This window comes from Perna viridis, chromosome 7 (assembly GCF_037379345.1).
Source record: "Perna viridis isolate PV_CMFRI_1.1 ecotype Kerala chromosome 7, ASM3737934v1, whole genome shotgun sequence".
NCBI classification, from domain to species: domain Eukaryota; kingdom Metazoa; phylum Mollusca; class Bivalvia; order Mytilida; family Mytilidae; genus Perna; species Perna viridis.
Genome location: NC_142451.1, coordinates 38,858,468 through 38,874,498, shown reverse-complemented (window position 1 = coordinate 38,874,498; position 16,031 = coordinate 38,858,468). Strand labels below are relative to the sequence as shown.

The following is a 16,031-nucleotide window of genomic DNA, read 5'->3' as shown; positions in this document are numbered from 1 at the left end:
TAACATTGGAAATTTCAGCCAACATGATCATAGTGCACTCGTACTTCAAAATACATTGAATCCAAACGTACGTTACTAACAACATTTCAACGGTTCAGCAGCATCTTAAATCAATAAAATCAATGTTTACTATTTCAGTTAGTTTCGATTGTTTTTCTTATAATGCTATACTATTGTCATTGTGAATTTTTTATGACAATTTTCACTTCGTTCTGCTAGTAGCCCAGGGACATTTAATTTAGGGGTCCCTGTAAAATCACAATTATTACCAGGAACAAATTATAAAATAAGACACAATAAAAAAACTACACATTATTTAAATTGTTTAACGCACACTAGAACGATACGATCAGTGGGCACACGTCATCAGTGATGATTCAGACCCCAGTATTTAATTCTGATCATACGTGAAAAAGTACAAAATATGGATATATATCTATAGCTAACGGTATATACGTTTAGATACAAATCCATATTTTGTCATTGTGGCTTAATACTTATGTATCTATCAGCCTGCGTTTATCTAAATGTAGAACTATAGTACATCAAATAAACTTAGATTGTTACTTAAAACTTCTTTGACATTTCAATGAATCTGTTGTCACCTTCCGTAAAACAAAAATTAGACACAAAACGACACAACGACGCTCCTTTCCCTTTAAAACATCAATTCATCCGATGATTGATTAGCCTTCCTATTTCGAAAGTTTTGGTTTCGAGGACTGCTTGTATATAATTGATTTTTGGATATATATTTAAGTCCCCGAACATGATCGTTTTTACACGGTTTGGTTTCTTCTTTACTATGGTTTACCTGTGAACATATCCACGTGCTTTCTGAGAAACTAATAGAGGAATTAGATTGAAACATTCTCAGAAGTTGGGTTTAACCCAACAGATGTACACGCCAAAATAAAAAAAAATTGAAAGCAGGGGCGCTTCGACAGAAAGGGTAGATAGGTCATAATATAGAACATTGCGATATATCGGAAACCTAGGTGAGCAGGAACTTGGAAATTGGTGTGGTAGTGGAGTTTGATGAGCTCCACAATATCATGCAAAAATGAATCGATATTTTTGTATTGCCATGGTAACGGAAAAATAAAAATTATAAATGGCTATTGCAGAATTGCAGAACCTCGAGGTTGAAGACTTCAAGGCTAAACCACCTCAGTGTTCTCGCAAAAACTCTCCATTCAAATATAGTCATTACGGGAGATTTAAGCATCATTGAAAGCGAATCTCTACTTAAGATCCTTTCTAAAGGTCCCAAGTACCGTGAACCACGCTCCATAAGTAGGAATTATAACTTTAAAGTTTTATGTATGCCGTGGAGGACTACCAAAGAAATTGATAAAACGAGAACAAGGAGACATTGATTCTTTGTCAGAGTGGATGAAGGCCATGAGGTCTTTAATTTTGAAACCAATAAAAGTTTAAGTACATCAATGATTGTCAATACTACATCAGTTTCAAAATCCCCATGTAGCAAAAACATTGTCCACTATACCAGACAAATATGTTGTCGTACTGCAGACAAAACCCAAAACAACATTGTTTTTGACTGCAAAACGTATTATATCAAATGTTTATTTTCAGAGGTAGGCGTAGAAAATAAAAGCAGTGATAAGACATATACTGCCACCACATTCTTCAAAGAAGAGATAGTAGATAACCATAAATCTGTGCTATCCTCTTTTGGTCTCTCTACCAAAGACGATGATTGTGATTTACAGACTATGTGCTGGATTCCTTAACTCAAGAAGAATCCACACAAACAACGTTACATAGCTGGATTTTCAAAATGTACCACCAAACCTCTTTCAGCTGTCAAATAGGGTCTCCAGTCTTACCACAACACTTCTTACTCAAGTAGTGGTATTAATTCAATGCGGATCCTGAAAAATCCGAAAGGTCTTTTGGAGACCCTCAATTCAAGATTATTATCAGAATATAATACCATTAAAAAATAATTATTTTTCAACACTGTATACCTTGATTCCCCATACTCATTTAAATTCCCGATTCAAAAGTATTACACAACGTTGTTTCTCCAGAAAAAATGGTACACCTAGATACAAATATAAATAGATCTTGGTAAAGATTCCTCATACTTTGTAAAAAATACTTCCCAATCATTTTTCAAATATACAGAAGAAGATATTTACTTCTACAAATTTATTGTATAGAATTACATAGTTTATGAGGTAAATAAAACAAAACGTGAAAACAGGAAAATGAGACAATCTTTACATAGAACAAAATTACATTTAAAAATGTAAAACTAGGCAGCCCAAAATAAACTAAGAACTTGCAACATAAACTCATTTACTTTTGTTACTTTGTATGTATGATTTTAGTTACTTTATGTTCTTTGTTGTGTATGTCTGTTTTCCATGTCTGGTCTTTGTCCCTGGATTACATTCTTTTGATTACCGCTATAACATTGGTTCCCTTGATTACTCTCCTACAAAACAATGAGAGTAAAAACATAGTTAAGCTTTCTTTGTAATACACACGTTTAAGTTTTTCAAAAAAAAAATCTAAAGAAAAGTGCGTATAAAACATACAAATGCATGTTAAATTTAACTCTTTATTCAACATAAATGTTTCCCTATATTTAAGTACCAGTATGTACTAAATTCATACACTGCAAACGATGCCTTTTGGTCTACATATACTATATTTTTACATAACGATAATCCTTTTTGTATTTAGATCAGAGTTTTGGGCAAAATCATACACTCCTCTGCTACTTAAATCAAACAAGCCAAACCAAATAAAAAACGATAACTCTTGCAAAGTTCCAGTTTCATGTACAATTTATATATTTTTACTCAAAAGTGCAACAACCGAATGAAAAGCTAGCATTGGTTATGTGATCTTTAACTGTGTCTGAACCAAAAGTGAGTTCTGTGGGTTTTTGACATTCATGAATCACCTACTATCTGATTTTTCTACGACTGCCACTTAAAAGTTTCTAACTAAAACAATTGAATCGTAATTATTTATACTTTTCAAATTAGTTTTGTCATATAATTGTTATTCATTTTTTTGTTATTTTAAGTGTTTAATTTGATTTTTTTTTTAATTTTGCTTTCAATTACATTATTCATCTCATTTTTCAGCGCCCCGTGCAGGTCCGGGTGTTAAAAGAATAGGACTGCAGCAGCGCTAAGCTTGTCGTATAAGGCGACTAAATAGTGTTCAGAAACCTAGCCGGGGGCTAGGCGCTCTGCCCACAGAGCAACTGGGATGTGTGCCCCAGGTGGTGGAATGGGGTACCCCTGGCGTGTTACAGGCAGGGGTTGTCAGGCTATAATACGGAAAACCTGACCGCAAACCATAGTGGTGCACCGTGTTGGGAAAGATGCCACGTTCCTCGCACGTTAAAGAACCCTGCTGTGGTATTCGATAGGAGAAGGAACCTTTGCGCTCCGCCACAGGAGGCTAAATTGCCCGACCTTACCCATCCCCCCCTTTTTCCAGTGGCAATCAAAATTTGTCGACCCTATTGTCCTTGTGTCTCATCCCTTTTTTTTTTCATTTCATGTTCATTTTATCATCCATTTCATGTTCATCGTCTGAATATAGCTGAAATATTGCTGCTCGGACGTTAAACCCCAACAAACAAACAAACAAACATTTTTCAGCTTTCAATTTTGTGTTATATTGTTATATTGTAACCATGTCTTTCTGGTTAACCTAATGGTGCAAACTAAGTGTATTTCTTATGTCGCAAGAAAGCTTTTAAATTTAAGAAATAAATCACGGAAACTCCATTTTATCATTGTTTAACAACGGGTTGACCATTTATGTGGCATTATTTATACCGAGCGAGAGCGAAGGGAAAAAATCGAAATAAATAGTCGACCTGTGATAAAACAATGATAAAATGGAGTTTTCGTGATTTATTTCGATTCTAAAGGACAATTACGGTACTTTTTTTTACATTTTCGTAATATGTTGTCGTACCAGCAGACAAAGCCCAAAACAACATTGTTTTTGTCCGCAAAACGTTTTATATCCAATGTTTATTAGCAGAGGTAGACGTAGAAAATAAAAGCAGTAACACTCTCTCCAAAGAAGAGATTGTGGAAAACCATAAATCTGTGCTATCCTCTTTTGGTCTCTCTACCAAGGACGATGATTGTGATTTACCGTCTATGTACTAGATTCCTAAACTTCACAAGAATCCATACAAACAACGTTTTATAGCTGGATCTGCAAAATGTACCAACAAACCTCTTTTAAAACTTTTAACTTCTATACTCACAATTGTCAAAGAGGGTCTGCTGTCCTATTACAACACTTGTTACTCCCGTAGTGGTATTAATTCAATGTGGATCCTGAAAAATTCGAAAGATCTTTTGGAGACAATCAGTTCAAGACTATTATCTGAATATAATAGCATTAAAACCTATGATTTTTCAACACTGTATACTTCTATTCCCCATACTCAGTTAATATCACGACTTAAAAACATTATACATCGTTGTTTTTCCAAAAAAAGATGGTACACCTAGATACAAATATATAGTTATTGGTAGAGATTCTCATACTTTGTAAGAAATAATTCCAAATCATCTTCCAAATATACAAAGGAAGATGTTTACAAAATGCTGGAATTTTTAATCGACAACATATTTGTCCAGTGTGGTGGACGTGTTTTTCAACAAATGGTCGGCATTCCAATGGGAATAAATTGTGCTCCTTTACTTGCTGACCTATTTCCTCACTCTTATGAGGCTGACTTTATAACTGATCTGATCAGAAAGAAAGAAAGAATATCGTTTTGCTAGATCCTTCAATCTCAGTTTCCGCTATATAGATGACGTATTATCTTTAAACAATCCTAATTTCGGGGATTTGATACATCGCATATACCCAAAAGAACTTGAGATAAAGAATACTACAGACACTGTGAAGTCAGCCTCATATCTTGACCTACACTTAGAAATCGATGGTAAAGGAAAACTATTGACCAAATTTTACGACAAACGTGATGACTTTTCATTCAGTATTGTCAACTTTCCTTTCATCTGTAGCAACATCACTTCGGCTCCTGCGTATGGAGTGTTCCTATCACAAAACTGATTTATTCAACGGGTCATCGTTTGCCTTTCCTCGTTTGTCTACGCTGGTCCATGCTCCCAGTTTTTAGTTGAGTCCGAGTTGCTCATTTACTTTTGTTACTTTGTGTGTATGATTTTAGTACTTTATGTTCTTTGTTGTGTGTGTCTGTAATCCATGTCTGGTCTTTGTCCTGGATTACATTCTTTTGATTACCGCTATAACCTTGGTTGCTCTCTTAAACCCGCCATATTTTGTCCATATTTGGCTGTACACATTACGCTATGTCAGTTGAAATGGCCGCTAGTGAAACTTTGTTTATTTATGTTTTACGTATAATGAAGATGTTAGATATGGCAATAGTTGGTTGCATTATAAGGTCATAGTAAAATACAATGTTTCATTCATTGAGGATTGTTATTGTTTGTTTTTACACTATGGTGCACGTGACACGTGGCGAGTGTTACCGTGTTCGTGAGTAAGTGATTTTTACGGAATATGATATATCTTTTTCTAAAACGTAACTTATAATGTTTTCATTGAATATGAATTTTATATACTAATATGAATGAAAACAGCTGATACACATCGGAACATTTGTTTATGTAAATAAGGTTGGCAAAAATTTACACATATACAAGCTACACCCAATAAGTCGTGTGCTGCTCATATAGCAATCGAAAATCGACCACAGCTGTGGTCTCAAATCCTTTTAGGGACGTCATATTATAATTATTGGTTATAAAGGATATTGAGGTTATTTTTTCATAGACCAAAAAAAAAACTATAACAGTCATTCCTCAATTGTATTCTTTTCTGACTTCAAATGTTTATTTATGAATGTAAACTCTATTTTCCTTTTTGAATAATCCTTAATACTATATTTCATTCCATCAAATGTGAGTCACGCTATTTCTCTAATTAACATATATCATCGTTTCTTTTTTGTGATTATTTTTATAAATGATTTCCTTTTACCATTTTTAAAAAATCTTATACAATAATAAAAATTGCTTCATATGTATACTATCTCTTAGGTTATTTTGCAAAGTTTATGATTTCTTTTAGAAACTAAATGTTGTATTTTAATGTACTCCTTACCCAATGAAAACACAATTTTCATATACTGATATCAGGTTAAATGATCTCTACTAGTTCATCTACTAATTCATTTAACAACTTGAAACGGCATATAAAATATTCCCAATTCACATCCCACTGTAATTCCTCTGCTAAAGTCTGTACTACAAATAAAATATTGCCCATTTCATTAAGTATAAATTTTAGCTTAATTTACATCACATCTAGTAAAATATAAATATAGCTGCTCAAGCGAATATTTTAATACCAGTATTAGGTCGTATCAATTTTCTAAACATTAAAACCCATTTTCACTGTAATTTATTTTTTTTTCAGTGCGTATGGTTACAGACGACACATATTTGTCTGATTAATTGGGAATATGAAATAGTTCCGAACCATGCACATAAGGCACTGTTTCTTTTTAAAAAAATATTTACTTCTAGTCTTTAATAGGGAAAATCGAACAACGGACATAGCTTATTATTACATTACATTGCTCGACATAACCGTTGTTTTCTTGTCTCGAAAAGTAATTTCATTTAATTTGATTTATCTCGCTTCATCCAGAAATAAAATTATCATTTTAGTATACTGGATGGTTTGTCTACTTGTGTTATGCGCATAAATGACTATTAATTCGTATATACTGTTAAATCTTTAAAAATGATATTGATTTATCGAATTAACGACAGGAGGATCTGATAATTTTGAATTTACCATAAAAAGTTCAGTTTATTTGCCACATTCACATCAAGTTAATAATGTCAAAATTTTATATAATATGCATTAAAGCATATAAGAAGAAACGAGTCAAGATATCAAACTTTGTAGCTATTAACATATGCTAATGAAACTATAAAATCAATGTAAAAGAATAATTTGCTGAGAAGCTTGAAACTTATGAATTCATAGGTAACAAACTGGATCATTGGATATATCTTTATTTTCATTTCAGGATATTTTAATCGACCTTCTTAACGATGTTGCACTCAAGGTATGAAGACGAGTTTTCAAATATCTCTATTCTTATAAAGATAATCAACACTTCTTCTGAGTGTAAGATAATGTACCTGCGCCCCTCCTTATTTTAAGAAAAAAAAACACAGACAAATAATTCACAAGTGAAAAAAGATACAGAATACATTCCCTAATCGGTTCACACTGATTGGGTGTAATGAATGACATGATACTTTCTCTTTAAATAACTTGTTAATTCAGTCAATTTGTTAGTCGCTGTTTCCCGTTTTCACGTTTATGTCATGTACTTGGATTAGAATGTCTTTGAGTTGGCCTTCTATTTTGATACTTTGGTATTTTTTTGTTGTATGATGTTATGTAATGTTATATAATTAACTGATAAAATAATTTTTCAGCTCCCCAAATTTTCAAAAGTGCATGTATAAAATTTATGTAAATGCACATGACACAAATTAATATATTATATATCACACCTTTGAGATATCAACGTTAATTGTCCGCTTCTGGTGTTAAAACACATGGAAGAAGGATAATATGATTTCAGTCAACGTCTTATTTTTAAGATTATTCCTGAAAATTATTAAATGGGTTTTAGCCGAACATTGAATTTGATTTTCGTACAAATAAAATTGTCTACACATTATTTCTATATTTCATTACATAATGTAAACATTGTTCATTTTACAGTTAAATACATTTCTTAAACTTATAAGATGCAGTAAAATAAAAATCTATTTCATTTTGATACAAATAAGTATGAATAACAGGAGTTTTCTCCCTTTGAACTGACGATAGAAAAATAAACAGTTGAAATATTTATTGCTTTCCCCGCTTATCTTAAATTTTCTTCTAAAAAATATCGTATGGCACTACAGATAGATAGGGAAACTTCATCATTTTATTTTTGTTTATCATTATTTCGAAAATGAAACTATTTTGATTTTTTATACAATTTTGCACTTATCTCAAAGCCAGATTTTTTCAGCATTTCTTTCATTTCCGATTTTTCAAATTTGAATTAATATTTTCGTTTGTAGTATGTGTTTTTGGTTGCCACGTGTTTACATCTAATTTTTATACGCAATTGTTGTTTTGTATTCGCATTTTTTTATTGTGTCACGTAAAAATTATGAATACTACGTAATATGCGAAAGCTTTGTTTATTGAAATTTTACATGGTCTATCAGTATTTGATAAGTTATAAGATACAGATTTATGAAAATAAGATATTTGAACAATTGTTTATTAATTCATATTATATCGACCGGTTAAATAAATAACTTGAAATAAAGTATCGATGCTGAGCGGTTTTAATACTTAAAAGCGGGTCGCTTATCCAATGATACAGGATTTCAATCATAGATATAGGGAGATTTACTGATTGTGTACTAAAGATACTGGTTTGAATACCCCAAAAAACCGTGGTAGTGTCCTAAAGATATCGTGATTTGAATAATTATCGTTTCACACTTAATTCTTGAAGGACTTATTTAACAATATGAATCAACTTAGTAAATATGTTGAACATATGAACGCTATTTTAGATAGCATAATACTATAGTGTAAGGTTTTTCATATTGGCTTAGTAATTAGTCTAATATGGCTAGCTAGGGACCTATAAATCAGCCAATATGTAAAACCTTACATGATTACTCCTATTTTGTTTACTGACCAGCCAGGTTTGACTCCCAATTAAGCCAATATGATAACGCACGTCATCGAAATTTGATCATGATCCTTCTATCGTTTGTCTCTGCAGCTTGTCGCAAAGTTAAATCGATAAAAGCCCCAGACATCCTTAGTCACGACCGCACTACGAACTTTTTTGCCGAAATTACAGCTGATGATAGAGAGGTCGTTGTGTTCGTTGGATGATGTCGTATTTGTCGTTTCATTTTACGAATAGATTGAACATGCTCTAAAAATCTGCAGTGAGGTCGGATGTAAAATGGTCGTGCTTACAACGTTTTTATACGTAAGAAATGCGTAATATGATCGGGTATCATCTTGTTAAAGTCGTGGAACACACGCCCTATGATCGTCATTAAAATTAGAGCGGACCCACTACACTGTCGTCACGATCAAACTTCAAACGTACGAATGTACTATGACATGTACGTAGTAACCGTCGACTGCCTGCGTCCATACAATACAACTACCACGTGCATGCTCAGTCGATCATCACTACGTTGTCAGAATATTTTTACAACAACCTAGATGAACATAATACAGTTTGTGTAAACACTATAGTCGATTTTCCTCTGATTTTTGATAACTGTCCGCGTAAGAAAAATATGCGAACCGAAAATATTGTCTTCAAGGCTAAAGTATGTCATTTCTCTGTCACTAGACGGAATTGTTTAGGTTCATGGAATCCAGTTTCACCGTTTTCATCACAGAACTTGTTGTCTGACATGAACCCCATGCCACCAATATCGACCCGGAAAACCTTGCATTGGGCATCATTCAGTGTCATCAAAACAACAGAAGAAAAATATATAATTATAATAGCCAGCACCGCGAGGTGTGAGCTCTACGGTTATTACATGTACTATCTAAATTTCCCTTAAGGTTCCCAATATACTAACAAAAAAAGTCATGTCCCGGAAGTAACAAAAAGAGATAGTCCTTACGGAGAAAATTCATCGCTTCCTTAAACCAAACAAACAGAAATACATAGGTTAAAATTACGTTTCAGTAAAAATCAATTCATCTTTCATGATAGTTTTCGAGTCTTTCTCTATTTTTTCTTACTAATTAGAAGAAGTGAATATGATGTTTTTTAAAAAGTTCAGAAAACACGTGGATGTACGTACATGTACGTGTATCTCGCTGTGCAACTGAGAAGGACGTGCTAGAGATGCCCTTAAGGGATAAAATATTTAAAGTACTGCTAAGTGCTATAACGTTATCGACCATATTGAGAGCGAGGGGAAAGGAAGTATGGGGTTCGAATTTTTGAGAAAGAAAAACTTTTTTTCTCAAGTTATTAATTTATTGCCCCCCCTTTCATTTATTAAAAACGCTGATTTTGCCCGCTGCTTAAATGAAAATAAATATATTGCATTTGCGAAGCAAAAATTTTCATCCTTTGTTATTTTCACAACCTCACAGATGGTAAATGTATGGTGAAGCTCACAGTGCTCGCTGATTTAGGCAATGTCTACCTAATATCAAATACTATTTTTTAGTTCCCACTATTCAATTTGGATCTTTTGTTGGTCTTATAGAGAGAAGTGAGGTCGTGACTCAATGTGACGAGGGCTTCGATCTTTGAAAATTAAACGTAGCATGCACTCGCATATTCAGATGATAAAAAAAGAAAATGCTAATATTGGACCAATCAGAACAATAAAAATAAGAATATTGACTGATACGCATTTTTGTAAGTTTATAGCATATTGTTGGACAATTTTATCAAATATTACATACAACTGATCTTCTATAATGTCGACAGTGTTAGCTCCAATGTATTTATTAAGTCATAATATCGCTATGGGATTAGAAATATTTGCTATTTTTGTTTTATTATGACAATCTTGATATGATTGAATTCAGACAAGTCCCCTGGTCCATCCAGGATCTTTGATTAAACAGTCAAAATGACTAAATGATACAAAGAGTAATCAAGGGAACCAAGGGTATAGCGGTAATCAAAAGAATGTAATCCAGGGACAAAGACCAGACATGGAAAACAGACATACACAACAAAGAACATAAAATAATTAAAATCATACATACAAAGTAACAAAAGCAAATGAGCAACTCGGACTCCACTAAAAACTGGGAGCATGGACCAGGTGCACCGGTAGGGTAAGGTCCTCTGCTTTTCTAGAAACACCCGCCGAGTTGCTCATAAAAAGTCAAGTCCGGGGTAGACAAACGAGGAAAGGAAAACTATGACCCGTTGAATTAGTTTTCATGGTGCTGATGGATATACCATACCGATCCCTAGTTCATGATGACGATAAAAATATCAGCATATATTTGTTCAAATCTGAAATGAATTGTGATAAGTATCGTTATGCTACACACTTTTGTCAAGTAATATCTGATCCTCAGAATGAGGAAAATAGAGTTTTAAGGATAAAGTATCGCAGGATTTATTTTTCTTCTTCAGCAAAATTAAAATAAATAAAATTACGACCCAATCCCTTGGTATCAAACATGACTTAAATCTGCTCATCACGATTCTAGGGGAAACAAAAATGCAATCCAAGAATAAAGACTAGACAGGGAAAGCAGACACAAAAAACAAAGAACACGTATTAACCAAATTATTACGTATAAAGAAACAAAAGTAAATTAGACACCCGGACTCAACTGAAAACTGAGAGCATGAACCAGGTGTATCGGTAGGTTAAACGGTCTCTGCTATATTAGAAACACCCACATAGTTGCTCATAAAAAGTTACGTTCGGTGTAGACAAAAGAGGAAATGAATACTATGACACGTTGAACAAACCGGTTCTCCTGGTGCAGATGGATAAACCGTAACGATCCACGAGTTCATGATGACGATCATAACACTTCTGAAATGATGACCTCAATCTTATAGCAACATAGAAACATAACCCTTTTCCAGAAGTCTACTTATCTATCGCAGTACTAAAAAGTCTGCATAGTTATGGCAAGCTCTGGCATGAGACATGAGTTATGATGTGAACACTCTATTCGCATTTGCTAAAGGGATGGTACAACTGACGAAAGGAAGTTGACAATACGGAATGAAAAGTCATCGCGTTTGTCGTATAGTTTGGTCAATACTCTTCCTTTTCCGTCGACCTCTAACGTAGGTCTTGATGAGGCTGACTTCAAAGTTCTGAAGTATCCTTTATTTCAAATTCTTATTGATAGATGCGATGTATAAATCCCTACAACTAGGATTGTTTAACGTTAATACATCATATAGATATAGAGGGAACTGAAATCAAATACCTGGCTACCCTTTGTTTCTTCTTTTGGATCAGATCTGGTAAAAAGTCAGCCTAATAAGAGTGACGGAATATGTCAGCAAGTAAAAGAGCACAATTTTTCCCATTGGAATTCCGCATGTTTGTTGAAAAATGCATCCACCACATTGTTCATTGCTTATAAAATTGGTGGCAAAATTTCACGTCTTCAGCGTCTCTTTTTGTCCGAATCGATAGTAGCAAGAGAACGATTATTAACACTTTTTCGTTTCAATCAGAGTTTCTGACTTTATTATTAGTGAAAATCTCTAGACAATCCTTGAAATATTAGGCGACAATAAATGAATGTTGTGCTTGGACCGACAGATAACTGAATAGTCTCTCTTTGGTTAAAATCTCTACACAAGCTTACAAAACTGTTTCACAGCTGTGTAATTTCTAAACACATTTCGAATGATTAATAATGGGGTGTAAGTTTTTAAATTTTTACATTGAAGAAAAAAATTCATCCTCAATATTTATTTTTCGTCATCCATTTTCCAATGCATTATTAGAAATGGACATTTAATATTTTGTTGTGTGATTAAAATTTCAAACAATTACATTGTAATTTAGTTTCACTTTGCTACCTCAAGAATGATTATCTTGCCTACTCTATTGAAAGAAACTGTGGATTAGAGAATTGGGATTTTCTCTCTTCGTCGGTGTCATTCGGTGTAAACCAATACCATGAGGCCGAACATTTGAGTATACTTATCTTTGTTACACTATCATGACTTGTTTTATATGTTTTTATTTGTATTAACTTTATTTTAGAATAATCCAACTTGCTACCTACTTATAACCCAAATAAACTAATCCACTAACGTTATTTGTTCAAACACTAGTGTGGCAAAGTTCAATGATAGTCGAAGATAATGATAAATCAATGATAAATTCGAAGGTACAATACATGTCTGTGTTTTAATGAACTGTTATAATGGTGCAATTCAAGTCGGATTTACATGTTACTTCGGTGAAACATAATATTTTTCAAACTGTGTTCTTTTATGCGGTGAATTAAATTTATTTGAACAGCACGAATGAAGTGAATAGAGAATAAAAAAATATATGTTATGTATATGACGACGACAAAAATAGTCAAACCGTTTAAGTCTTATTATCGTTGATTCTTCATTATGATATTTAGTTTTACGTATTAACTTGTGATCCATATGCACTTTTCATCGAGTAGAAAGCATTTAATGGATACCCTTTTAATTTCCTTGTTAGTTTTTTTTTTAAGATATGCCATCTCCAAATTTCATTTGACGACCACAAATATTCCTTTGCTGCCGAAATATCCCCTTTTAACTCATTTGGGTTGAGCGTTATACCTTTGAATATTAACATTAAATTGAGTTATCTGAGTATAAAAAAATGTTTGTCAAATGAAAATTAAATAGTAAAAACAAGTCGTATTACGTTATTTGTTTTTAAATTACGACTATGCTTAACTGTTAACAATTTGTTTTCGGGTTTGAATGCAATTTAGAAATTCGTGGAATGTTCTCTTTTGTTTATATATTTATTCATTCATTTTTTCTTTCATTTAATATATTTCCTTACTAAGCTTTTGGTTCATTATGAAAATGAATACTTTTCATTTCATGAATTCTCTTATTTTGCTGCTTTTGCTGTTGGATCCAAACAAAGATTTAAAAAAAAATGATTATATATCTTATCTTAACAAATCATAACTATTTGAAAATTTGGTAATGAATAATAATAATTGATAAATGTCTTGCATCCATTAAAAACACAAATAGAAGCTGATGAATTCTTTAGCTACATTTTATCAAAATTAGGTTTTGGTGTTTTTAAGCTTAAAGTATAAATGATATGAATCAAAGAGTGTTTTTTATTTATATAATTATCATTCTTTTTTTTTTTCATTTAATATATTTTTCCTTACTATGTTTCTTTGGTGTGTTTTGAAAATGGATAGTTTGCATGTCATTAATCTCTTATTTTTCTGCCGCAGTCGGATTCAAACAAATTAAAAAATTGTAACTATTTGAAAATTTGATAAGAAATAATAAAAGTTGATAAATGTCTTTCATCTATTCAAACACAAATAGAAGCTACTGAATTCTTAAGCTACATTTTATCAACACAAGGTTTTGGTGTTTTTAAGCTTAAAAGTATAAATGATATGAATTAAAGCGTTTTTCCATTTAGATAATTATCATTCATTTTTTTCTTTCATTTAATATTTTCCTTACTATTTTCTTGGTTCATTATAAAAATTGATAGTCCGTATTTCATGAAATCTCTTATTTTTCCGCCGCATTTGGATTCAAACAAAGATTTTAAAAAGTATATATATCTAATCTTACAAAATCATTACTATTTGAAAATTTGATAATGAATACTAATAATTGATAAATGTCTTTCATCCATTAAAAATACAAACCGAAGCTGGTGAATTCTTCAGCTACATTTTATCAAAATAAGGTTTTGGTGTATTTAAGCTTAAAAGTCTAAAAAATATGAATTAAGGCAGCAAAACAGGAAAATGGGTAAATACAGTATATACAATACAGTATATATTTGAAGAGTGAAAAGGCATGTATTGTGTTTTCTAATACGTTTTTTTTCCTTAACCGAAAACAAGAAAAAAAACATTTTTTTTCGAATAATTTGTTTTCAACTTTTTACAATTTGTAGCACATTTTAGCATCTTGTTTGAGGGTTCCAATTATTATTCATCGTTGTTTTTTCCAAAAAAGATGGTACACCTAGATACAAATATAATTTCTTGGTAGAGATTCTTCATACTTTGTGAGAAATAATTCCAAATCATCTTCCAAATATACAAAGGAAGATGTTTACAAAACGCTGCATTATTTTTCCAGTGTGATGGACGCATTTTTCAACAAGAACAAATTGTGCTCCTCTACTTGCTAACTAATTCCTTAACTTTTATGACGCTGACTTTATAGCTGATCTGATCGTTTGATTACCGCTTTAACCGTGATTACCTTGATTATTCTTTTATTAACACGTTAATATTTTATTGGTTATCAATTATGACATTGGGTTATAGGTTATTCTAAAATAAATACATGCTATGTAAATTTTGAATTATTTTATATGATGGGTGGGAGGAACAATACCAAAGGTGGAATGGAAAAAAATACAAAGTGAATCAACTCTACCTGCTTGAGACATTTTCGTTCCGGTTAGGCTTCCAAGTATTTTTCTTGGTCCAAAAATAATACACTCATGTTACAAGAACATATTAATCATGGTATGAATTATCAATATCAAGAGATTATTTGTATCTGGTGTTGAACTAATAGAAAAACCTTACAACATGCCTAAAGTCCGATTATTTGTATCTGGTGTTGAAGTAATAGACAAACCTTACAACATGCCTAAAGTCAGATTATTTGTATCTGGTGTTGAAGTAATAGACAAACCTTACAACATGCCTAAAGTCAGCAGCATATATTTTATATCTGGTAAAGCCGATATATGTCTTCCTTTAACAAAGTACGATTATGTTAATAATATTGCATAGAGGTATTAAAGGCAAAACAAAACAAAGATATTAAATAACCGCAAAACGAACATAACTTAACATGTTTATAATTGTAACATCAAGTGCACCAAATGTTGTTGTTGTGTTTAAGTACCAGTCTTTATAAAAACCAGGCAGGAGGTGATTCATGCACGTCAAAAACCCACTGAGCTCCCTTTTAATTCTTTTACAGAAAGAATTACTGATCCCATAACCCGTCTCAGTTTTTCATTTGGATGTTGCGCTTTTGAGATAAAAAACATATAGATTTTACACAAAATTGACACTTTGCAAGAGTTATCGTTCTTAATTTGCTTTGATTTGGTTGATTATTGTGTGAGATAAATGTATGGGTTTCTCAAAAGTAGAGATCTGAATATGGAAAGGACAATTGTTACATAAAAATATAGCATATGTAT

The 16,031-nt window shown here is 32.2% G+C and overlaps 1 long non-coding RNA gene across 2 annotated transcripts; it reads right to left on the bottom strand.

Moving 5' to 3' along the window:
- Nucleotides 1-6: 6 nt before the first annotated feature.
- LOC148612627 (uncharacterized) lies at nt 7-15,565 on the bottom strand. Of its 2 annotated transcripts, none has more exons than XR_015924441.1 (3): nt 15,248-15,565; nt 6,175-6,317; nt 7-4,224 (listed from the first exon to the last, which is right to left on the bottom strand). It is a non-coding gene; the product is annotated as an uncharacterized LOC148612627 (long non-coding RNA). The 2 variants fall into 2 exon arrangements; XR_015924442.1 differs by having other exon boundaries at nt 7-2,467.
- Between the last annotated feature and the right edge of the window lie 466 nt (nt 15,566-16,031).